The sequence below is a fragment of the Pogona vitticeps genome, chromosome 3, assembly GCF_051106095.1.
Source record: "Pogona vitticeps strain Pit_001003342236 chromosome 3, PviZW2.1, whole genome shotgun sequence".
Classification (NCBI taxonomy): Eukaryota; Metazoa; Chordata; class Lepidosauria; order Squamata; family Agamidae; genus Pogona; species Pogona vitticeps.
The window spans coordinates 36,084,425-36,111,040 of NC_135785.1; the positions used below are offsets into that span (position 1 = coordinate 36,084,425).

The 26,616-nt window shown below is 40.6% G+C and overlaps 1 protein-coding gene and 1 long non-coding RNA gene across 2 annotated transcripts in view; one reads left to right on the forward strand and one right to left on the reverse strand.

Annotated features, from left to right (window-relative positions):
* Positions 1-534: 534 nt before the first annotated feature.
* LOC110079973 (uncharacterized) lies at positions 535-3,314 on the reverse strand. Its single transcript, XR_002300693.3, has 2 exons — positions 3,243-3,314; positions 535-2,101 (listed from the first exon to the last, which is right to left on the reverse strand). It is a non-coding gene; the product is annotated as an uncharacterized LOC110079973 (long non-coding RNA).
* An 11,751-nt stretch (positions 3,315-15,065) lies between these two features.
* SERPINE2 (serpin family E member 2) overlaps positions 15,066-26,616 on the forward strand; it is a 34,272-nt gene continuing 22,721 nt past the window's right edge. Inside the window, exon 1 of the mRNA XM_020795489.3 lies at positions 15,066-15,206. The gene's annotated coding sequence lies outside the window, so the exon portion shown is untranslated. The remainder of the gene's footprint in view (positions 15,207-26,616) is intronic.

Here is a 26,616-nt window from a genome sequence, read left to right on the forward strand (position 1 = left end):
CAAGCCCCATTCATTTTGATGGGTCGACTGTCATTGGCACCACCCCTTATGTATTTATTTACTCCTTATGTATTTATTAATTTTTGTGGTATATGTTTTGTATTGATTTCCATATGGAGCACCACTTCAAGAGGGGTTCATCAATGCTTGTAATAAAAACAAAATGATAAACATTTAAATAATAAGCTTGGGATGGATTCTTTTGTGGAGTTAAATAGAATGGACTAAAAATGAAAATCTGCACAAATTTAGAGCTTAAAAAAACCTTTTTCGAGAGGCCATGAAGGATTCTGGTTGAGCGATTCCTGGAGCTTTAGTCCAAAAACCAACATTTTCCTAGGTTTTGGAGAATTTCTTTTTAGCATGCCTTAGCTTTTAAGGAGGTAAATGTAAAAAAAAAAAAAAAAAGATGCCATCAAAAGATGTTATTCAGATAATGTTTCTGCATGTTCTTTCATAGCCACCTGTTTAACCTCTATTCATGATTCTCCTTATCCTCTTTTTTTTTTTTTTTTTTGGAATATTCCGTCCCTCTTTTTCATACCACCACAGTTCCCAGGAGATGCAAGGTCAGAGTATGGCTGATGTCACCCACATCATTAACACAGAAATCCAGCACAGATTTTAAAGGTGCCATTAAGAAACATCACAGATTAGACAAGCCACAGATTAGTATGGTTTTAACCTTCTGAGTGACAAAATAGAGAGTACAGAGAGTAAAATAAGGGGAAATGGAGGACAGATGGGAAAGTAAAATGGGCATTGAAAAAGCTACAAAGATTGAAAGCCACTGCAATTTGAAAGTAGGACACTATCCACAGAGAATAACAGAAGTGGATATTCAGAGCTGGAGCTAAAAGTAGCTGAATGGTTGGCATGTTAAAGTTTGTTGCATGCTCAAAAAATACATATGGCCCACTAAATATTTTCTCTAGTAACAAAACCACACATGCTGTTGGACAGGTTGATTCCTTATTCTGTTTTAGTACTGATAGGTTTTGCTATGATCATATTCTACCAAGTGGTTGCCAGGCAGGAATAGAATTATTATGAACATTCATTATCAGTACTAATCATTATTCCCCTCCCTAATTAGGCTATTATCATTGAAGTCTCCAAACATTTTGGTTGTTAAGATAAAGGACAAGAGGACTCTGTCTCCACTCCATTTAGAGGTGCTCTCTGGAGGAGGAGCTGAGTCCACAACACTTGATACAATAAGGGTTTGTCCAGACTGCCCGTTCTGGATTGGGCTACAAATGGGGGTGGGGGGAATGGGAGTGATGTGCCATTTGGTGTGCACCTCCTGCCTGAACAGCAAAGTACCCCTTATAGACCAATCCACTGTCAATTAAGTGCTTCCCTGATCATCTGCAAAGGGGGAAAAATTACATCGCTCCTCTCCCTCTTTATTTTCTCCCTTCCCTGCTCCATACTTTCCTTCCCTCATTCTTCCCTCATTTTCTCTCTCAAACTTTCCCTCAGAATCTGCAGCTGCTGGAGGCTGCTATCTCCCAGCTAAAGAGCATGCCAAACAAGAGGATACTGCTGGGCCACAAAGGTGCACAACAGCGTTTAAAGGGGGAGGAGGGATCGTTCTAAACAGAAACACTTGTGGAACTTTCTTTTCTTTTCTTAAATCCAAACAGTGCCCTCAGAGATCCATGTATCATATCTATACGCCAGTGTGGACAGACAGGCTAGTTCACAAGAGCCTGGATGGTTCTTTCCTCCAACAAAAGGAAATACCTGGGGCAGGGCCAGCCCAATCATTAGACAAGTGAGGCAACAGTTTTAGGAAGTGCATTTGAATGTTATGAACAGACAGCAAATTGTTTGTTATTTAATTTATTATGTTTACAGCCAAGGATGAAGTTTTGGGATTCTCTGCTCCAGGTGCCACAGTAACTTCCTTAGTTTGGATAAGTTTAATGGGTGGACAGAGCTTTCATTTATTGTTCTACATCAAGCAAGGTGGTGTCTTGATCCAGTCCTGATCTGGGCAGCTCATGAGAAACAGCCAGAACACTGTCATCGTTGTCCTCAACATTCACTGCATGATGCTGGAGGCTACTGGCTTCCTTGTCCCTCATCGTCATTTCTGCATGGAACACATGAAACAAAAAACAAAAAAGCAAAGCAAAAGCAAAGTGTGCTGCTTATATACTGGCCCATAGCATTTAAAGCACTCTCTGGGCAGTTTGCAAGTTAACTATGCAGGCTACATGTTGCTCTCCCCCCCGTGAGCTGGGTACTTGGAAGGATAGAAGGCTGAGTCAACCTTGAGATGGCTACCTGGGATTGAACCCTGGGTTGTGAGCACAATTTTGGCTGCAGTACAGCAGATATGAGCCTGTCCCACGAGTCTCATTCAGGAGTTAAGCCACATCCACTCTCTGACTCACTATCCAGTCCTAATCAGAATCTGCAAAGATAACGGATCAGGCTGAACCAAGCCAACAAGCCTGCTCCTTTCTACAAATGGTATCCTTTGTCCTCAAAATGGTTTTACAACCTGTTGAGTGATGGAAGATTCTTGAGCCAGTTTTCTTGTATTCTAGTAATCTGGTTAAAAGGTACTCGTTGGGTAATTAAAGCAGGATGAACAGAAAATGATAAAGAGTGATGGTATGGGCTCCCCCCTCTTCCAGTGATCTTCCCTGAGTAAGGTGTTTTAGTCATCAGAAAATCCATCCATGGGGGGTGGCTGGCCCTGAGAGCAATCACAAAGGTTCCCCTTAGGATGCATGCTTGGCCTGCAGGCCGCCCTTTCTCCAATCCTTCACTAGAATTCTTACGGGCTCCTTAGGCCAATGTCATAAGCAAGTCTAGAATTCTAGCAAGGTCCCTCATTCCCTCATTTCTTCCCTCCCATCTTTAATTGACTGACTTGCATATATCCTCGCAATGAGCTTTCTCCCAGGTTAGGGGTAGAGGAGGAAAGACTGATCTTGGGTGAATAGCAAACTTGGTATTAATAGACAGAAGCCAATGACAAGCTGACATTTCTTACTTCTCCCCCGTTTATTACATCACCATAGATGAGACTCAACATCCTGTTGAACAAGCAACATGAATTGTGGCTAACGCCAAGGTGGAGAAGAGATGTCTCCTGACAAACAGGAATGACTTTTTAGGAACAGAAGGAAAGGGCAGGCCTGGTAGCAACATCCCACAAACAAAAAGTGTACTTGCAATTAGTAGAAGCCAATCCTCATTTCAGCAATTCGTTATTTATTTACTTAATGTATTGTAGATGTCCAGCCTGGAGCTCTTTAAACTCTTGTTCTTGTGGGCTGATAAAAATCTGCAGAAGAAAAAAGTATTTGAAAATTTTATTGACAAAATACTTTTATTTACTGTCTGGTTCAGATTTAAGGTTCCTGAACTGTTAATATTTGTTTTCAGCTCTTGTAAAAACAATCCCCCCTCCTTTAATTCTCTCTCTCTCTCTCTCTCTCTCTCTCCTTCCTGTCCTACCCAGCTCAGCAAATGCTCCCACTACTGAACTGTACATCATTGTGGAAAATCCAGGGGTGTCATTTCCCAGAAGAATGTTGTTTCTTTTTTTGTACAGCTCAGCTTTCAACATTTTGTAACACTGCATCTTTATATTTCATTTATTTCTGGTAGTAAATTATCTTAATGCTGGTACAATATTTAACTTTTGTAGCAAAAAGAAAAGAAAGATTTTATACATTTACCATTCTTATTCAGAAGAAGAAGAAAAACCCACAATTGTCTCCTTGTTGCTTTAGGCTGCTATTAATCTGAGTCAGATGCTGCAAAACTGTTGTCAATTTGTTTTCTTTTCATTTTTCTTCTGTTGACTCTTTTCCTTTGTTACTTTCCCATTTCTATTTTAAGAAGAATCATTCATTGTTCCAGGATTTGTAGCGGAAATGTGAGATTTAGATTTGGATTTCTTGGCCTCTCATAGCTTCCTCATTTACCTTGGGCAAACTATTTCATCTATTTTTGCCTTAGGGGTTGTTCCCAATCAACTGGCAATGCTGGTTAAATTAAATAAGACATGGCATCTGTGAATGAGTTGGTCCGTAGCTCTTTTTTAAAGTATTTATTATCAGCCATAGGGAGCTGAGTGAATCCTGTTAGTGCTATAGGGCCGTGGGATGAGGTTTCACCCTTTCCCCAGCACCACTTTCTAATCAATGGTTCTCAAACTTGGGTAACCCAGATATTCTTGGACTACAACACCTGGATATCCTGGCCAGCACAGCTAATGGTGAAAGCTTCTGGGAGTTTTAGTCCAAGAACATCTGTGGACTGTCTAGATCAGTGGTGTCGAACTGTGGCCCTCCAGATGTTCTTGGACTTCAACTCCCAGAAGCCTTCACCACCACCTCTGCTGGCCAGGATTTCTGGGAGTTGAAGGCCAAGAACATCTGGAGGGCCACAGTTCGACACCACTGGTCTAGATGAAGATTTAGAAGAGATTCTCACTCTCAAATTGGCCTTCTCAGCCACACTAGACATTGTTCCAAGACCTACATACAGAGCACGTTACCATAGTCTCTCGAGACTGAAGGATGCCTACTACTGCTATACAACACTCCTAGCTTCTGCCTCAAATTCTTGTGCTAAATCCAACACAACAAATGTTTTCATCCACTTTTTTAATGTTAAGAAGGTTGAAAGCCACCTTGACAGCTATCTTTCAGTGGAGAGGCAGAATATAAATGCAGTTTAAATAGTTAATCATCACCACCCCATGATCATGAATTGGCAGAGACTCTGAGTGTACCTAAAGACCTGGCAGCTGCTAGCTCCTCCCCAAATCAAGTCAATGACTCACTCCCTTTCAACCATACCCCTTCCCCCTGGGATGAGGGTGGTTCATGATGGGGATAGCAGTGGGTCTCCACAAATTTGAAGGGTTAGTCATACCCGGGTGCCAGTCTATAAATCTCCCCTGCCCAGCGCCATATGCTTGAAGATCATTACATAGCTGTAATCAGATGAAGAGCCACAAACCACAATCAGCTCAGACAAACAGTTTATCTCAAGCCAAGAGGCACAGCCTCACTCCCTTTTGTCTGTTCCACCAATCCCATGCAAAACACCCATTTGCTCACCTTGTTCATGAGCTCCAGCTCAAGAGCTGACAAAGATATGATCTCACCGATATAATGTGTTTCCTCAGGCAAAATGTTGGGCAACCAACAATTGCTCATGGGCAGGAGAACAGATTTGTGTTCATGCAGGCATGCAGGACATGTATCTTTAAAGGTGACTCCCTCTCTTTGGAACAGTGGTATCGTTTCCTTGCAGATCCAGCTATCATGGTTTGGGAGAAGTTGGCACGTCCTGTGTCACCTTGCTGTTGTCTGTTTGCTTTATTTATTATTAAGATGGTTTAAATTCCCATTCCCCTCTTAATTTAGATAATCAGTAAGCAGATGTCCTTTGCCCAGCCCTGATGTCTATATGGTCCTGTGTTTAAAAAACAACATGGAAATACCCTGAACAGAAAAATACTTTGGTTTAAAGCACTGGTTCTTAACCTTTGTTACTCAGATGTTTTTGGACTGCAACTCCCAGAAGCCTTCACCATCAACTGTGCTGGCTGGGGTTTCTGGGAGTTGCAGTTCAAAAACACCTGAGTAACAAAGGTTAAGAACCACTGGTTTAAAGCATCAAGTTGCAGTTGAAGCCACACTCCAAAAAGTAAATAAATTTAGGCCATGGATCAAACCTCCTCATCAAAACACCATTGCACCATTTTGGTACCTTAAATTCCACCCCAAGTAAATGCTACAGCATAATCCCCCGGATCTTTCACCCTCTATATAGTACATCATGAATGGTATAGAAGAACTGAAATGAAACACAGGTTTTGATAGCACCAACATCTAGAAACAGCAAATCTGTACCACACGCCTATCCTCACTTATATAGCCTTCATTCAGCCAGTCCAATTAATCTCTATTTGGAAAAACAAAGTCTTTTTATTTTTAATGGGTTTAGTAGTACGTATGTAAGAGAGAGGTTTCTTCACCCCATTTTTCTCTACAAAATTACAGTGTTTGTCTCTTCTTTTAACTTGCAATGTAAGTTAGGGTACACCAATATGCCTATGTTTTGAGAAAGGAGGTGGTGGTTAATGTGTAAAAATTGCTTCAATTTTAGGATATTGCTTTAAACATAGCCTTTTCCTTTAAACAAAAGTGTTATTATCTTCTGCTAGGAGGAACACAGTTAGAAAGAACATAGAGAGAAGTACTGTCTGAAATGTTTCAATAATGGATTCATTGAAGGTGAACTGATAAATAAAATAATGTAATCTCAAAAGAACATAAATCAGCAGAGCTACACATAGTGGTAAGTGAATGTCTGTCAGCAGGTTACTAAATGTTCTGAAATTATTATTTCAACTCGTTCCTGACTTGAAGTTCCTTACTCCCACATCAGTACAAATCACTGCATGATTTTTCATTTCAGTTGTTCCTCAACAATTGATGTTGATTGACTCCAAATCGTGTACAAAACAATCAGCTCAACAATTTTTGGTAAGTCACAGTAAATTACTATCCAATCTATAATTCTACTCAATAAAAAGTAGCTTAATGCAAGGAGTTCTTTACATCTTATTGGGTATTAAATAATTCTTTGAAAATGTCTAGCATGATTTTTGAGCTGTAACTGTAAATGCACAATCTAAAGGCTTGAATGCTCTTACATCATCAGTTTTATCCCACTTTGTTTCTTTCCCACCATCTCAATGGATTTCTTTTGGGGTATGTTGGGGTGTGTCCTTTAACTTATGGTTAGACTTGTAGTTCTTTTCCTTTCCTCTGCACTCCTGTAGGCTTCCTTTTGTTTTCACTTTTAAACTGTTCACAGTCTAACACTAAAGAGCTTCAATACTATAGTTTCCCTCCCACTATCTCAGTGACCTGTTTGGGGGCATGTCCATTAACTTAACTTTGGATTTTTAGTTCATTTCTTCATTTTGTCTTGATTTTTTTTTTGTATTTTCCTATATTATCTGTTTTTGTTTGCTTGCTTGCTTGCTTTACTGCAAAGATCCTAATGTGAAAGTGCCTCTGTGTTATATTAGCACGCTGAAGACAAAGGAGGAAGAAGATTACAGAAATGTAAAGTGAGATCACCCCCACAATGCATATTTCTTTGAAGACAAACCCAACAATAGCACAGAACTGCCAGGGACATGCATCCCAGCAAATGGAGGCACAGACTTCAGCAGTGTAAAATTGAACTATACCCTCTCCCTGCCCCTGTTTCTGAAGGGACATAAAAGTGTGGGCAATAATTAAGGGTAGGGGGAAACTATAATGAAGTCAGAGGATTATTGGTAGGATGCTGGGGACAGTTCCAGTAAGAACAATGTACTGTACATATCATCTACATGTTTAGGTGAACCAAAAGCTATGTCTGTGAGAGCCCTTAGGTACAGAGTTTGTGAATGTTCCCTTTTAGACTATGGCACCCATAATCCTCCATTCAGCATGGCCACTAATGGCTGAAGAATTCTGAGAGTTGTTTTTCAAAAAAGAATGTGTATAAGTTCTGAAGTCATGATTGAATTCAACTTTGTTTTGGATCAAACAACTCTGTTGTTATTTCATTGTAATAATAATCGTGTGCCATCAAGTCAATTCTGACTTATGGTGACCCTTTTCAGGGTCTTCCAGGTAGAGATTACTTAGAAGTGGTTTACCATTCCCTTCTTGTGGGGGTGCCCTGGGTCTGTGCAGCTTGCCCAAAGCCACAAAAGCTGGCTTTACTTGCAGGAGGCACAAGGGAGAATCGAACTCCCAGCCTCTGGCCTCAGCATCTGTTAAGTGGAGATACATCAGTGTACTAGATTTTAGAATAAGAGTGACATTGCTTTTGAATACCAATTTACACATAAGATATTGGCTGGTACTCCAGAGGCTCATCCTCAGTTAAATACCAGAAAGGCTAATTGCACTGCACAGGACTTTAGAACTTTACACAGTTATAGGCAATTAGGTGTACAAAATCTGGCACTTGACACTGTTTCCCTACCTCCTTTATCCCTCACTACCCCTTGAAAACTGACTTTGGAGGGCTTCTCAGTCTGCTGGAAGAAGCTATGGGTAAAAGCATGAGGCCACAGTAGGGAAAGAGAACTATTTCCCAGTTCTACTGGTGGGAGAAGTTCCATTGATACAATCATCCCTTGGATTCTGGCCGGTTCTATACAGTACTGCTTTACTTAAATGATTCCAAATCAGAATACCAAACAAAACAAAACAAGAATCCTGAAGTAAAAATTCAGATGTCCAATTAAAACCAACAAAAACTACTACGATCGAATTCTGTTCAAGTTTGAGCCCTGCTGACCACTGAGGCCTAAGGAAAAAAAATCCATAGGTTCCAGCCTGGTTTTGCCATTCACAGGAGCTTTTATTAAAGACATATAGTCAGCCCCTACTGTCTCTGCCCTTGCGTTCCAAGGGGGTTGAATTTCCAGCATCGATCCCCTGGATACAGTCCATCTGACTTGTGTCCCAGTTGACTTCACTTCACTCAGGTCCCTGAAAGTCCAGGTTCAGAGAAGCAGCTGAAAGGTATGAGTCCCAATCTGGAATGCTGTCTTTTTAGGTACAGCTGATAAAGGCAGATGATGGGAACAGGGCTCTACAAAATAGTTCTTCCTGGAGCCTTCTGTACAGCGCCTGATGCAACTTACATGTCCAGTGTTGAAGCTGGGTTGGAGTATATGCCATGCATCTTCTCAGGTAGTGTGGACATCAAGGCTGAAGTGGCACTAGATCAGCTGTGGGCTGCATTGCTGGTTTCAGGTCCTGGCCCATCTCCATGGCCAAAAGGGCTTGGCAGGAGGAGGCAGCTCCACTTGCCCTCTATTCCCATTTGTTCTTTCATGGAAAGGCTGAAGCTGGTTTTCCAGTACTTTACTATCTCCTCCCATGTCTCTCCTTCACCATGTGTGATTGATGATTACCCCAAGCCCTTTTTATTCTCCCCATCAGGCAAGTGCCCTTTCTCCACTTGTGGCAGTGCATTCTACTGGCTAGGGGCCCAGGAGACTTGCTTTCTCCTGAGCTTCCCTGGACTTGTGGAGTGGGGTCAGACAGCCTACTGGGAGCACTCGAAGTGACCCCCATCACAGGCAGCATGGGCAATACTTGCCTTAGAAATTGATATGCAGTTAACATCTTGACTTGCCTTAGCAAAGGCAGAAGAGAACAGTGCACAACAATCTCTCCAGAGAAACATTTGAAGGTGAAGGAAATGGCAATGGAAAAAGCCCAGCAGTGAAAAAAGTGATGTGAAATGGAATTTAGCTCAAACCTTGATTTGCACATTTTACCTGCTGGGAGAGTTCACTTACAGCAGGAGATATTTTTTGAGATAATAGGGGCCTATGGTGTTTATGACTTGACTTTAAAGGATTAAACTCAGCACTTTGAACGAGGGCCACAGTGCAGATGTATCAGAAAAGGTGATCTGTCAGATAAAGTGGCCAGGTCTCCATCTTCCAGTAACAAGTATAGATGGCATATTAATTGAGCTTAATATAATGGCTTAATATAATGTTCCGTAGACAACCATCAATGAAAGCAGCCTATTATGAATTTGTTCATTAGTGTTTCATCCCTCCAGCATAGCAGAACCTCAGGCATCAAATTTAACAAGTGCTATTTTTAGGAAATGACAAGATCAAACTTGCCACAGACACTTCACCTCTCTCTTCAAGTGGCTGAGCACTAAGAAAATAACTCCCAAAGTAGAAAATCCCAATTTGACAAGGTTTCTGACTTTCTGACGATCTGAATTGTAAAGTTTGCTGCTACATTCAATCAGCCGACAAGGTGCTCATTTGTTTGGGTTGTCAAGGATGTATTTGGTACTAAAAAAAGAGGCAAAAATCTTTCTGGCAAGCAATATACTGTATAAAGTTGGCAAAAGGAGGCAGTACTAAGCCCTTCACCAGCTTTACAGCCTAATCCAAAGTTTTGCCACCTGGTAATTCACCCTCCTGACTAGCTACAATTAGTCCCAAAATTGATCTTTAGGAAATTCCACTGTTTACTTTTTTCTATGGTAAAATGATGACTTTTAAATGCCACATTGATCACGCTTGTCTACATATACGTACATACCATGACTACTAAATCTCTAAATCTGAATAAACCCCATGGGCCTTAAAGAGATTTGCTTAAAGCATAGTTTCTGTTTCTTTAGGAACCTTTACTGCAGCATAATAGCTGTTTAAAAATTGAAGTATGACATTTCAAAAACAGTAGTCTACCACAGTGATAAAAGAAAACACCCTTATTTGTTGAGAAGGATTGTGGTGCAAGTGGGACCTAACTTTGATGATATAAGTACTGTAGCACCACCAACAAGATCTCAGTGTGGAGTGTTCTGATTCTAGCCAGCCTCTTCTGCAGTCTTTTCCAGGATACATTACTGAATTTTCCAAATACCAACCCCCCCACCCCCCGCTACCTGGCACTTCACTACTATGCCTTATTACTGTATGTCTTCATCGGGGGGGGGGGGGGTCCTTATACACACACAGTATGGCAGTATGCACAGTTCTACAAATGTTTGGTTCTACAAACATGGTATTAGTTTCCCTTTGTTTCTCACTGGCCCCATTTTGGCTACAATCCTATCAATAGCCACAAAGAAAATCCATTTAAACTAAATAGGGAGCTCAGTTTAGGTTCAAATCCTGCTTTGTCATGGAGCTCATCGGATGACTTTAGACCAGTCGCTGTCTCTCAGCCCACCCGACTGGATTATCTGCCCTAAGCAACAAAGCAGGAAAGCAACACAAGCCACGCAGTTTGTACAGTTGACTACTGAAGAATTCCTTAAATTTATTTATTTATTTATTCATTCCATTTATACCCCGCCTATCTGGTCATTGCGACACTCTAGGCAGCTTACAACACAAAATACAAACAAGCATAAAAATGGAATTCTTACAGAATTAGAAAATTCTACAAGATGGGGAACAAACAAAATAAATCATAATAGAATAGTGTCTTCTTCCTTGTGCAGGACACAAATATTCAAGTAAAGGAAAATCACATCTCCCTTTGGATGGCATTACTTTCCCAACTTGTACATACTCCTGGATTCATCTGAGCCTAGATGTCAGGTCTTGGTGGTGGCTAGAACAAAAATTTTTCTAGTTTAAATTAATGCATCAAGTGTGCCTGTTCTTTGAGATGTCACATCTAGCTATGGTGAGACATGCCTTAAATGAAATCTTGTTTAGTTTACAGTAATACCGTCTAAGAGTTTGTGCAGCTTAGTGGATACAGGCACAATATTTTGTTTTTTGTTTTATGTTGTTTTATTTTTATAATACATTTCTAGGTGAGATAGGAAGAACTGCCAACCAGTCCCACTTCCTCACTTAGGGCCAGGCCAGCAGAAGGGATGCAAAGCTTCTGTTAATTTACATAATATGCTATGTAAAGGTTAAGTCCACTGAATGTTTCAGATGAATACCGGGAAATAAAATAACTTTTAAAGAAGAAAAATGCAAGTTTCGGATACAGCAAACAAAGGATTTTGAAAGGAGTAAAACAATAAAGTATTAAGTCAAATTAGTTTAAAACTAGTGCAGCCCTAGTTTCCTCAAAATTCCGTTTTAAGCTTGTATCACGGCAATACTCCTACATATATATGTGTAAATAGTTCGGAGGAAGAGTAATATTACAACAGAATGCAACTATAGTCAAGTATTTAGGAAACTGGTGCTAAGAACAATATGCACAACAAATTGGCTGTTGAAGTCAAGGAGACTGAGTCCATTACTTTATAAAAACATTAACTGCATTATGGACTTTCTTATGCAAAATTATAAAGATGCTCGATAAACATGCAATAAAGCTTTCTGAATTATAGGCTTAGAATATAACTTTTTCAGAGAGAAAGAAAAATGCATACCCCCTAAAATCATGCTTCACAGGTGCAGCTTTAGTCTTATTCTAATTAAAATACTGTTAAAATAATCGAAGTAATTTTTGTTTTTAAGTGAGACAAAACAGAGTTGTTATATACTTGTGAATCACTAAAGCTTTCTGAGCTTGGTTCATGCCAGCTAGAAAGAAATGCTGACTTGGAGCTGGTGATGCTGCAGGCAAAAATCTTTGCAGTAGCCAGGTGTTAGCACATGAAGAAATAAATAAGCCCCCTGATGTTGTGGGTGATATTGTTGGGGCCCATAATGGTGCTGCTAGAATGGATATAGGGACATGGCAGGATCTTGTTCTGTCTCCCTATCCATGTTGTGTGTCAATAGTTGTTCAAGGTTTGGGAGTTGCTGCAAGTACAGGCCTGACATCTAGAACCTGGGAAAAGGGAGTATTGTTCTCTAGAGTGGACTGCAGATCATTAATAACAAATACTCATTTTTCATTCTTGTTCCAGATCCTCACCATGCTGAGATTTCCTCCTGCCCTAGCAAGATTTCCCATCTCTAAATGAAAATAAGATCCTGCCCTTATTTCCCCTTATTATAGTTTTTCTTTGTTTGTTTGCCTCTTGTTCTCTCTATCTTTCCGTACGTACATCTCCACCCCATCCAGAACTATCTCTGACCTTTTCATGTTCAACACAATGTTTCACAAAGAAATTTGTATTCATGTTCAGCTGAGTTTCCTTCCATTATTCCCACAACTGGAAATTGATTGTATGGCAGGGCTCTTGAGCACAGAAGCACAATACTGTATATAGGTTTAACTGAAAGTACTTGCAAGCTTCTTTACAGTCCATTCTGTTAAATACAGAGACCTAAGAGACTTCTATCCCCACATCCATTTGGAGCTTCTTGAACTGCCCTATAACATATGCAGAAACACATAAATATGCCTGTCGCTGTTTGGACACTTCTCCAAAGTTTGCAAATGTTCCTGCTAGCCACTGTATTAAAAGATCACCAATTGAAAACAATTTTTCAATACTTACATTTAATATATACTGTATTTATAAATGAATATTCCAGTTGTGACAAATCCTAAATTAGCCAAGAGTATGCATGAAATGCTGACAAATGGCTTTCTACAAGGCTGGGTTGGAATGTACTGGAGCTGGCTGGAGTGGGCTAGGTAGGATTGCCAGGAGGTCCAGTATGCTATTTCATGCAATCCTCACATCCAAATGGCATACGGACTCCAAGCTACCCTATTTGGGCTGCTTTCAAAAAGTGTGTGTATTAGGTATATGAAAATGAGTGATCTTTAAAAGATCTCTGAAAAACCCTGTCAAGAAGTGTATATACACCAATACTGTACACAAATGTACTTCTTTCCCGTCTTAAAGGACTGGTCAAGAAAGTGTCACAGCAGCAGTTTCAGCTGTGTGCAGTTTTCGAACTGGCCCTTTAAGACAAGGGAATTTTTTTTAAAAAAATTCTAAGTTCACTGCAGTAATAGAGGCTAAAAAAATTCACTTCTTCTGGTCCTCTGCCAAGGAGCAGTGTTTAATTAGCTTATATCCTGAAGTGGCTCTGTTAAGCCATTTCACAATATTGTGAAATAATTAAAAAAGGAGAGCTTTTGGTTTGTTTCCTGCAATCACACCCAAACTGGAAACAGACCAAAAGAGAGTAATCGTGCCCACACTAAAAAATGTGGAAGCAACTGGTGGGCCAGACAGGTGCAGGCAGTAACACTCTGTGGTTGGGCTGGTTTGCTCCAGCAAAGACGTTATGTGATCACTGTTTTTAGGAGCAAGCCAGCCCATCCCTGCAGTATACCAAACAGGTTAATTGACAGTGTAGTCAGACTCCAAGTATTGGGAAAGTGAACATAAAATTAAGAAGATAGGTGATGCCTCAAACAGGGTATCTTTTAAAAAGCTATGGCTGACTAGTATCCTAAACAGAACCAATCCATGCTACAACCTTTTGCTGAAGGTTGCATATACTCCATGACTTTAAAATACTGTAATAGATTATTTATTTGTTGTTGTTATGTATCATGTTGTCACTGACATATGGTGATCCCATGTAACCTTCAAAATATCTTGTCTTCAGCAGCTCTTCTCAGCTCTTGTAAACTCAAGCTGTGTTTTCCTTTATGGAATCAGTTCATCTCTTATTTGGTCTCTCGCTCTTCCTACTTCCTTCAACTCTCCCTAGCATCACTGTCTTTTCCAACAAATCTTGTGCCCAAAGTACAATGGACTCGTGTTTCTTTTTCTTTTTCTTTTTGGTTCCAGAGAAAGCTCCTACTTGATTTGATTTAGAACCTACTTGTTCATCTTTCTGGCAATCCAGGGTATGCTCAAAGCTCTCTTCCACCATTTTTGCTTCCCCCCCAAAAAAAAAAAAAAAAAAAAAAAAAAAAAAAAAAAAAAAGCATTTTCCCCCTGCCAGATTTCTTAGCTGCCAAGCTTTACCACCTGTACATAATTAACCAGGAATACAATGGCATGGATGATCTTGGCCCTGATTTCCAGTGAGACATCCTGACACTTGATGTTTTATTATTTGACTCTTTCACTTAATGCTATTCTCTTGCATTGCATTGTTGTAATCATTTCCTATACCTGGAACAATTAAAAGTTGTAGCTATAAAATTCTCATTCAGAACTTCCTGAGGCAATATGAACATGCAGCATACATGGATTGCACATGGATGTATATGCATACATCCTGTGTGAGTGAGTGAGTGAGTGAGACACTCATTTTGCCCCACCAGCCTTTCAATGTGAATGCTTTTTTTTTCTATATTCGAACGCAGGTAAGTCTTTCCCTCCACCGATGAGGTGACATTTCTCGGGAACCTGAGCTCTGACCAACTTCACTGAAAATTGGGACCGGCTGTGTTAAACCCCCCCTTCTAAAAAAAAAGCTCCCTTGCCGGGCCGAGGAAACGCCTGCCCTCCTGGAAGGAACGAAGGGGACGCGGCTGAGGCCGAAGCAGGCGAGGAGGAGAGGCCCTCTGGCGGCGCCCTCTCCCGAGCAAGGGCGGGACGCTGTGGGGATGGACGAGAGGAGGCGGGCGTTGTGGCGGAGGAGGGGAGGAGACGGGGGAGTGAGGAAAGAGCAGTGGGTGCCGCCTGGCCGCTTCTGCGCTCTCTCGCCGGCGGGCGGCAGGGATAAATGCCGGATTCCGGACGCCCTTTCCCTTTAGTCACTGAGCCGAGGGATAGGAGCGAGCCGAGCTGCCGCCGCCGCCGCCGTTTCGTCCCAAACGAGAGCTGAGGTGAGGGGGCTTTTGCCTCCGAGCGTCGGGGGCGGGCGAGGGGGGGGAGGGACAGCGGGTCCCTTGAGGTGGGCGTCCTTTCCCGCCCCGCTGGCCCTTTCTCGTGGCCGTTTCTTTCTCTTCCCTCCGGGCTCTCCCCATAGGAGTTGCGTGACTTTTTACTTTTGCTATTTCTCCTTTCAGAGGGAGGGGGGTCTCAGGAACCCCCCCCAGCTCTCCTGTGTGGAGGACACACCGTCGTCTGTTCCCCCCCCCCCCTCCAATCTTCTAGTTTTAAGTTTTTCGGGAAGTTCCGTTTATGCCTCCCTTGGTTTCTTAACGGTTGTGGCTGGGTCGTTGTTGCGGCGACGCGAGGGAGGGAGGGAAGGACAGAAAGTTGTGTTTGTGGGATGAGGGGACATAAATGAACGCCTTAGGGTGTCGAAAGCTGAGGGTCGAAATCAGAAAGGCGTAGAGTCTTAAGGGACGTCTCTCCTCCTGCGACTCCATCAGCTTAGCCGCAATCTGGGACCAGAAATGTAAATATCCCTAAAACCTAGTACGGTGTTCGCATGCCACGGAATGTGAATTGGCAGAAGACCATCGGTGCCCTTTCCTTAGTATTGCCCTTCTTAACTTCGTTCCTGAGACTTCGTTCTTGCGCGTCTAGAAATACAGTACAGAGGTTCCCTTTGTGCTGTGCTTCCTCCTGTTTTGCCCCCGCCCCATGTCACTTTTTCTCTGTGGGGCCAGAGCAGCCTTGAATATTGACTAGAGAAGTTGTTATCTCCTACAAACAGATAGAATTTATTAGCCCCTTCAAACGCTCATTAGCCCGGAAGCCCACAAATACCAGCAATAGACTCTTATTCTATTCTCCCTGGACTTAAAAAAGGGAACGTAATCTTATCCAGTTACAAAACCCAAAGGTAATTCTTACTTGTCAAGAGTCTTTGCAGATACATCCTGGGGCATCAGATGTGCATGCACTCAGGTGATAGGGAACAAGTGACGTTTAAAAAAACAGCACTAAGAATCATAATTCCTATAGAAGAGCTGCATCTGCTACCTAACAGCATCTTCACTTATGCTGTTTCTGTTCTTTCTCTGTTTCTCAGTAGGAGACTGGGAAGACCAGCAAAATATATCCTCAGCTTTTTTCTGTACAGTACTTTATAAAATTTCTATCTGTTGTGTTTATTGGAAAATTATAATTGCTATGTCTCCCCCTGCTGCCTTGTCTGTGTTAGTGGTATTTGAAGGTATGTTAAAAAAACCCTCCAAAACATTGTTTATAAAGACAAATGTTCTTGTCTGACTGTGAAATATTGATTAGAACTTTAAAGCTGAATGAAATGACATGGTACTCTCCATCTCATGATCTTACATGTATAAGATCACTATTCTGGTACATTAAGGAGGGGAAAGCATGTAGGTTTTGCCTAAACCTGTATAATTTGTCTCAACACCAGTTAGATATGATTTTGCATGCTATTAATGTAGCCACTTTTAATACTTTTTATGTTTTGATATAAAATCTTCCAGTTCTAAACCTAATAATATATTCTTCTAAAGTAACTTGAATGTTGTTTAGCGTTGCTGCAGAACCAGAAGTGATTTTTTTAAATAGGCGTTAGTTCTACTTCTTCTTTTTGAAAAGCTGCTTAATATTTCCTGGTAAATGATTCTGTATGTATTTCATGAAAACCAGAAGTTGATTTTATTTGTTTAAAAGGTATTTGGACAGCTATACAACAATTATTGTTAAATATTCTGTTTCTCAAAATTTTGATGATCTATCTTACTGATTTATTTGTGGGACACTGCCAGCCTTGAAATGTATAGAAAATATTAATCATATATTGATCTTCGAAGTCTGTTCTATCTGAATGCTTAATCAATATTGACTTCTGAAGTGTTTGCCATTCTCCTTAAGGAAATATACTATTCTCAGGTGTTTCTCAAATTGTGGAACATCAGATACATATATAGTTCTTGGGTGGATCTTAACTAAAAGATAGTGTGGACAAGAAGTGCAGTTTATAGTGAACACAATGCGAGTGTTCCTCATTCTGGTACCTTTGTGATATATTGCCATATCTAGATGTTTTAGCCTGCATCCAGCATGGCCCATGGTAAGGGATTATAATTTTTTACTCTTCCAACTTTTGAGGAAGGTTCTTTAATACATATAAGTGGCATAATGCACACTGATATTTATTTGTGTTGACTGAGTAAAGAAAAATTGTTTCATTGAGAAGGAGCTATGTCAGCCCCATTTGCTAGCTTATCTGAACTGAATGGAATAAATTGGTTGTCAATGGGAAACTAAATTAATCAGAAATAGATGGACTTTTTGTTCAGTCTGTCATGAAACTGGAATGTCTTTTCTAGTTAAAGCTTGGCAAGGCATTTGGCTCTCTAACGAGCAGTTGCTGACAACATCGAAAGTGCTGGGAGTGAAGAACTAGGTCAGCCACAAAATGTTTGCTCCAGAAAGGCAACATTTGATTTCCCTCAAAACTACTTGGAGGCTGTCTGGATAATTTAAAGCAAAATTCAGATCTTAAAATGTAGATTAAAAATGAAGATTAAAAATGTATCTTGTATAATATAAATCAAATGTAAACATATTATGATGTCTCTCTGAAGATCTGAACCAACTCTGTGCTTACGTGGCTATTTATTTAAATACTTGATATTTGTATGCAGGTGTGTTTCCTAAACTCGAACACTAAACCTTTAGAGTGAAGTGCTTTGCATTCCCTGATTGGGAGAAAGGAGGCCTATAAATGAGAGAGTGCTAGAGAACGCAGTCTCAAATAGCCAATTTGGTTGAGGTTAAAGCTGTGTTAAATCCCAATTCCTTCCAACCTAGGGATGTTGAAAATAGTTTAGGACTGCAATTACCTTAATATAACTTTGCGCTGAAATGATGGCTGTATTGGGCTGGAGAAGGTTTGGACTGGCTGTATCCCTTCCCTTCTCTGCTACTTTTTGGACTTCTGCCAGTTGAGTGGTTTTGTCAAATCCATTTGCTTGTACAGTAGATCTTTAAGATTGAATGGGAGGAGAAGGTTCTGTCAGCATAAGAGCATTACTGCCAGCAGAAGGGTTTCTACCTCTTCCCAGTGCTGTACAGCTGGCACACTTTTAAGTTGTGATTCCACTGCTACTTGTGTGTGTCTTTAATGAGCAGGTGTTGTTATAAAGTGCAAAACACACATTCAATATCTTGCTGATAATTTTTAGTGTCCTTAGAGCAGGGTTTGTCAACTCCTGGTCCACAGCCCGGTGCTGGTCTGTGGGCTTGCCAGAACTGGGCGGCAGATACGGATCTCCGCGCCCCCCCCCCCGCACACAGTGCAATGGGCGTGTCACATGCCCGGGGACATGTCACGTCTGTGGGGTGTGTGTCACGATCATGCGGGGGACGTATTATTTTCTGTATTTACAAAAGTGGTGGAAAATCTTGCATTGTGATGTCCTGAATGGGACAAACTGAAATAAAGGAACCTAAAGGAGATCATCCCTTTTATGTTTAACAAAAGGACCGGTAAAAGAAAGGCCCAAAAATGAATGAGGCATTTCCCAAAAGAAGCAGAGCAAATCAAACCAGTTTTCCCCTGGACATCCCTTATACCTGTTTCCTACTAGTTTGCCAAATCATTAATTTGTTGAATATGCATTCTTTGGCTTTTGCCCCATGAGTATAAAAGTAATGTAACTTAATTATACTTTTACTATCAAGATTTGCATACATTGTCAGAAGAGATAAAAATCATTTTGTTTTCACATGCAGTCTTCATTGTGTTTTGTAGATTAGAAAGATATGTAGATTTTTTAAGTGTCTCTTAAAGCAGGGGACACTAAAAAACTATGTTGCTGGAACCAGTTGTATTGGCTCTCGCCTTTCCATTGGACCATTTCAGCAACGTGAAGAGGGGGGATCTGCTGCTTGGGTAACAGCCTATCCTCCATATTACTTTACCCAGGCTTCATGCTCTGGAAAGGACACTCCTCGATTCAGAGCATGTTACCATAGTCTCTCGAGACTGAAGGATGCCTATGTGAGATTTGAAAGCACAAAACAGGATATTTTAATTGGCAGTAGAACTATCAAATAGTTCAGTTGCATGCAGTGAATGATGCTTCAAACATACTTTGAATAAAGCAGTTCATGTAGGTGTGCCCTATGCTGCTTCCAGTGTGAATTAATGAATTCAGCTACTTACATTGTTCCCCATTTTTCCTATTTCAAATGTCAATTGAAATGTGTGGTACAAATATCTCTTGATGCCTAATTTGTAGTGTCTTTGCATGAATATTTATGTTAATGTTTGATTCTGTTACATACCATGTTATGATATGGATAAGAATTCTTTGTGTAGAATAGAAGCTTCTGAAATGCAGTTATTTGTGTACAAATTATTTATTCTCCAGGTTTTGAATGTGTACCCAGGTTAGTACTATCAGTGAATTTACTTACAATTTAAATGGTATGAATCTCACTGTTCTTTGATTCAGCTTCAGTTTTTAGGTGTGAACATTTTCCTTTTTCCAGTGTAGCTTTAAAACAATTTGATAATATGTTTCTGTATTAAGTACCAACATTTAACTTAATGAAAGAAATTAGCTTTTGGTGAATGGGTTGGATGGGTGTATAAAACTATTGAATGAGGTCAGTAGATAATAGAAAGATTTAGGGATAATGGCAAGGAACATATCACACTTTTCTGTCTCAAAACATCATGCGGATCTCTAATATGTTCTGTATTCTAGTGCACACTTTCCTCAATTATAACATCAATGGATTATTGAAGAATCATTGTGATGGATGGCAAAATGTAGTGTGGACTGTGTTTGTTGTTGTTGTTTAGTTGTTAAGTCGCCTCCGACTCTTTGTGACCCCATGGACCAGAGCGTGCCAGGCCCTCCTGTCTTCCACTGCCTCCCAGAGTTGGGTCAAATTCATGTTGGACTGTGTTTACAGGACAGAAAATTATCAGTAGCCAATCACCTGGATGGAGTTTTAAATTTGTTTATTTCAAACACAATTTCTGAGTCTGAAATTTGACTATAGTAACATTTTCAGAACCCTTTGGCAGAATGTCTTTCTACATTGGTGCTAGATCTACACAGGCATAACTACTCCTGCCTTTCTTTCAGCTTGTGTGGCTACTGCTTCATGTTACTCCATAGTTAGTTTGGGTTAGGGCAGAGGTATCAAATTCAATTTCATCTTGGGCTGCATTGGCATTATGGTTGACCTCAAAGGGCCAGTTGTATCTGTAAGACTATATAAATGTATCTTTTATTGACTGACTGACTGACTGACTGATTGATTGATTGATTTGACTTGACTTGACTTGTATGCCGCCCGCACCCTGCAAGGGTCTCCGGGCGGCTTCCAACATCAATTAAAACAGTTCAGTTGAAACAAACACACTAAAAACCAATACAGTTACATCTATACTCTACAAAAGCAAAAATAAAACAAAAACAATTTACAAAAACAATCTAGATCCATAACTCTATCAGTTAAAATTTAAAGGTAAAGGTTCCCCTTGACAATTTTTATCCAGTCGTGTTCGACTCTAGGGGGCGGTGCTCATCCCCGTTTCCAAGCCATAGAGCCAGCGTTTGTCCAGACAATCTTCCATGGTCACATGGCCAGTGCAACTTAGACACAGAACACTGTTACCTTCCCACCGAGGTGGTCCCTATTTATCTACTTCCATTTGCATGCTTTCCAACCGCTAGGTTGGCGGGAGCTGGGACAAGCGACGGGCACTCACTCCATCGCATGTATTCGATCTTACGACTGCTTGGTCTTCTGACCCTGCAGCACAGGCTTCTGCAGTTTAGCCCGCAGCGCCACCACATCCCAAATTGAAGTTTAATTTAAAACCTTCAATTAAAAAACAGGAAGGTTTTAACCTGGTGCCAAAATGTCAGTAACGTTGGGCCAGTCAGATGTCATTTGGGAGGGCTTTCCAAAGACTGGGAGCAGCTGTCGAAAAGGCCCTCTGGCTACAGGCCATCCCTCTCACCTCACTGAGGGACAGCTCTTTTAGGAGGGCATTCTGACTAGATCTCAGTTGCAGGGTAGATTCATATGGAAGGAGGCCGTCCTTCAGGTATCCAGGGCCCAAACTGTTTAGGGCTGTCTCTTGAGAGTCCCCTGGACTGCAAGGAGAACAAACTTATCCATTCTAAAGGAAATCAACCCTGAGTGCCCACTGGAAGGACAGATCCTGAAGCTGAGGCTGCAATACTTTGGCCCTCTCATGAGAAGAGAAGACTCCCTGGAAAAGACTCTGATGTTAGGAAAGTGCGAAGGCAGGAGGAGAAGGGGACGACAGAGGATGAGATGGTTGGACAGTGTCATCGAAGCGACCAACATGAATTTAACCCAACTCTGGGAGGCAGTGGAAGAGAGGAGGGCCTGGCATGCTCTGGTCCATGGAATCACAAAGAGTTGGACATGACTAAACGATTAAACAACAACAAATGTCAAAACAAGCATTTTGAATTGCACCACAGCAATTGTAACCTGGCCAGAATCGGCTGAATATGGTCTCTCACGGTTCCTCCACTCACCAGTTGCGCAGCTCGATTCTGAACCAGTTGTAGTCACTGGATTGTCTTCAAGGGCAGCCCCATGTAAAGTGCATTGCAATAATCTAAATGGGTTGTTACTAGTGCATGTGTGACTGTCATGAGGCTCCGTTCGTCCAGGGCTGCAGCTGGAACAAATTCCACAGTTGCAGGAAGGCGTCCCTGGCCACCTGGGTCTCCAGGGCCCGACTGGGGTCCCGAGCAGCCCCAGACTGTGCATCCTGTCCCTCAGGGGGAGTGCAACCCCATTCAGAGCAGGGAAATGGCCCTTTAACCTGTCAGACGAACCACCCACTAACAGCACTTCCATCTTGTCTGGATTAAGCTTCAATTTATTAACCCTCATCCAGTCCATTATCAGGTCAAAACTGCCTCACCTGAATTGGTGGAGAATTGCTGACTCCTTAGTCCAAACCTTCTGATGACCTCTCCCAACAGTTTCATGTAGATATTGAACAGCATGGGGGACAATATTGAGCCCCGGAGGACCCCATGACATAACTGCCATGGGGCCAAGCCATTGTTCCCCAGCACCACCTTCTGAATACGGTCAGCCAGAAAGGAGCGGAACCACCGTAAAACGGTGCCCCCAACTCCCAACCCAGCTAATCTAATATTAAATAAAATCCTCCTCATTCAATTATTACTGGTTTTAGTGATAACCCAAGTGATAACTGAAAGTAAAAGTCTATGATCAACGTCTAAAAATAATGGCAAGCAGATTAGAATGGGAGTGGGTGACAGCGAGGACTACATTTCCCAAGGAGCTGTATGCCGGCCAAGCAGCTGCATTTTCTGACTCCTCGCTGTTTCAAATGCTGGGATTAGAAATCCCGCTGGGCAGATTCCCAGCATCCTTGTGGAGCTTTATGGGTGAGTAAGTGCCTGTGTATTGTATATGGCACAGTAACAGGCAACACTATGAGGGCCACATGAAACGGCCAGGCAGGCTGGATTCAGCGTTTCATGTGGCCCTCATAGTGTTGCCTGTTACTGTGCCGTATACAGCCTGGGGGACAATATTGTAGGTTAAGGTGTTAGATGTAGTGAATAGTTGTATGATGAGCTGATAGGACATTTTTCTCACTTTTCAGTTTGTCTGAGAGAGTAGGTTTGCTAGAATGTGTGAGTACAGAAGCATATAATCTGCTTGTAAACTGAATATAGTGGATTGAAAGCCAAATAGATCCATGGAGGATAGTCAACATTTAGAAGCTCCCCACAATCTTTATGACTTGAATACTGACTTGACTTGCATTAATGATAGTATACTGTTAAATGGACTTCTAATGTTTTGATTAGGCATTGATATGGAGGGTGAATGCACAACATTCTTCCTTGTATATACTTGACAGTATGGAACTAGGAAGAATAGAAGGCACAGACTATTTTACTGAGCAAAGTGGGACATTGTTATAGATGAGTTACTCTTGGATCAGCTGAGCCATCTCTTCCCCATGTAATACTTTTGAAGCTTTTCTTCTCTCTTGACATTTCCAGCCTAATGGGGTAAAGGATGCAATTTGTTTTAAAGCCTTCCTTTTTCACATTGTACTGCTAGCCCTTTATGATTGTAGAGACAAGGAAGCTGAATACCGTCCACAGAACAGTATGGAATGGGATGCTGTCTGGAAGAGTTCTTTCCCTGTGAAGAAGAGAGGGGAAGGAGTTCATCTGACTGGGATAAATCTACAGTGACAAAATATTTGTTTGTTTATTCACTTAAAGTGCCTGGAATGATACAAAATCAAGGCACTAGGTTTAAACATCTTTGTTTGCCATAGCTGCTTTCCAGAATTTTGTCATATTCTTATGGGTAGAATTTTATTAGCATTTGGAGGAGAGGGTATAAGAGCTTTTTAGACTAATATCAGAGCCAAATATTGAGAAAGGTTAGAATCCTCTCTAGAAATGGAAGAAAAAGTGGTTGTCTAAAGAAAATATTAACTGCTGTGGTTCTTGGTGATCTTAAACGTTCACCAGATCATGTGTGAGCCTTGAAATCATAAGGATGTGGGCCAAACTAAATACCACTATCGAATGCAATTAAGACTGTGCAAACAACCCCAGGAAAGCTAGAGCAGCCTTGGCACAGTGGCATGAGGAGATTATCACTCTCTCCTTGCCAAGATCTCAGCAAAAATTTGTCTCTCTAAGACTCATGTTTGCATTTCAAGGGAAGCCTCTGAAAGTGACATTTACATTCTAAAAATGTGCATTCTGATTGCGTTCATACAAAGAATGTCTAAGCTAGTCTGACCCTAATTCAAATTAGATTGAAAGTCCCCATATGTTCTATACAGTTCTTTCTAGACAACAAGCAAATAATGCATAAAGCTTGTGAAGCTTTTTGAAAGAAGACTATTAATGGGTATTTGTATAAAATTTTCTTTTCAAGGCATTTCTGTGGTATTTTGACTATCTTCACCCAACCAGTGGCTGAAATCCTGTTGCTTAGTGTAGTGAGTTTTACTAGAGTATACAGTTGAATCTGTGGAGATTTTGTGTGTCTATTCCCTCCATAATTTTCATTGATTCAAATAAAACTACACTACTTGCAACTTACTGCACTAAAGTAAATCACAGTTAGAATAGGCCAGTTTGACTCAGTGGAAATTGTGGAGGAATCAACTTGCCAAATCCTCACTAATAGTTTTAGAAAAAGTTGTTGTTAGCTTGTGCTAGCAAAAAGAAAAGAAAAGAGACAAAAAGAAAAAATAAACAATGAAGACAAAAACATTGTGGTACCTTGAAAACTAACCGCTATATTTTAATATGCACTTTTGTGAAAAAGTGATCTGAAGAAGTGGAGTTGTTCGTGAAAGCTCATATTAGCAGTTAATCTTTAAGGTGCCACAACTTCTTTGTCTTGAATTTTTATTTTTCATATCCTCACTGATTCACTGAACCTACTCTTACTGTGTTAAGCAACAGGCTTTCAATCATTGTCTAATGAACTAAAAAAACCTTTTATAAAGTTTATTGTATAGTGATGGTGGGGGCTAATGTCTTTAATAAAGACATATCAGATGGTTTATATTGTGTTCAGTTCTTGAATGCTGCTTAAAGTATGCTATGAAGAAAATGCTGGCTCGTAAGAGTGTCACTGTTCTGAGGAAGGCAAATTGTTGTGGTGATCTTTTAATAATTCTATTCAGGGTGTTTTTAGCATGTGCTTTTTTATCTATAGAGCAGAAAATATGGAAGGAATACACTTTTTGTAATAACTAAATGACTTATATTAGTTGAAGTAGGATCAGATTTGTTTACCATGAAAGGTCGACTTAAGTGAGTAACATTTCTAAGACTCAAATGGAGTTGAACCATGTTGAACTGAGTAGTTCATTGTCTAATGTATGTGGTATCTTTTAATGCTTCTTATGAAAATGTTTTCCTGAAGTGAGAATTATAGGCAGGGTTTAATAACTCTAGCTTAAGTTACTTCTTTGATTTTTGTTCTATATCTAAAATACAGCTTATCTTCTTGACTTAATGATTTAATATTCCTCCTTTCTCCCAGTACTAGGGCTGAAGGATGCTTGCAACATAATTATACAATTTGTTGGATTGGTTTTTTTTATAAAGACTAAAAAAACCTACAGTGAGGTACAACATTAAAGTACAGTTGAGTTAAAACAGCTGAAGAGTTGCCTGAATAGAAAGACCTTTGCCTCCTAGTCCTTGTGGAAGGACAACAGAGTGGGGCAGGGGCAGCCTGACCTCCTTTAGAAGGCAGTTCTGGGGCTGGGTACTAGTTAATTCAATTGCCATTCTAGCTATGTATGTATGTATGTATGTATGTATGTATGTATGTATGTATGTATGTATGTATGTATGTATGTATGTATGTATGTATGTATGTATGTATGTATGTATGTATGTATGTATGTAAATGCATACATACATACGTACGTACATACATACCACCCATCTGGCTGCAAGGCCAGGAAAGCTTGGTGGTAGAGCACTTGTCTTTTATGGGAGAGGGTCCTGGATATAGTATCTAGCGTCTGAGTCTAAAGGGCTTGTACTAGGGCTGTGAAAAATCTCTGAATGACAACAGTTTGTAGAAGATGGATAATATTGGGCTAGCACACCAGTATCTGATTCTGTACAAGGCAGCTTTGTGTTTACATATTCAGGATTGTGATATCCTAAGCAAACTGAAAAGCTCAGAAAATAGGATGGCATGTAAAATTCAAGACTATGCAAAGATAACATTTTGTTATCAATTTTTTGAATACTGTATTTGGACACTCTACTCCGAAAAGCTTATTATTGCCGTACAGAAGGATTTTTAAAAAGTAAAAATAATCAAGGCAGCTACATCTTCCTTTTATCAAAAGCTCCCTTGATAAAAGCAACTAATTCTTTGAAAAGATTAGTCATTGATAGAAACAGAATGCTTGACTAGTTAGTTGGTGCCTGTCCAGCAAAGCAGCCATTTTATCTTTTCAGGCAGAGCAGTGCTGTAGCAGCTCTATAGCTGACTGCCCTCAACTTGTCTCGCGAGTTCTAAGTATTTTAATGTCACGCCAAAAACAGGCTGGATAAAAATCATTGCATTTTGAAAATCAAATTGGTTTAAAGCTTGATTTAAATTGAATTCACTCTGCTCAGAAATCATGTGTTTTGTCTGTTCTCTAAATTAGGATCAGAATGGGAGGTCATTTAGCAAAGCATATATATTGAAAGAAGCCAGTGAGTTTTCAGGAGACTGGAATTTGCGTGTAAAATTCAGCTTCCTTGTTTTAATTTTAAAACAATCACCAACCTTTGTGGCTGTGAAGGTACAGTTAAATATGTGCAA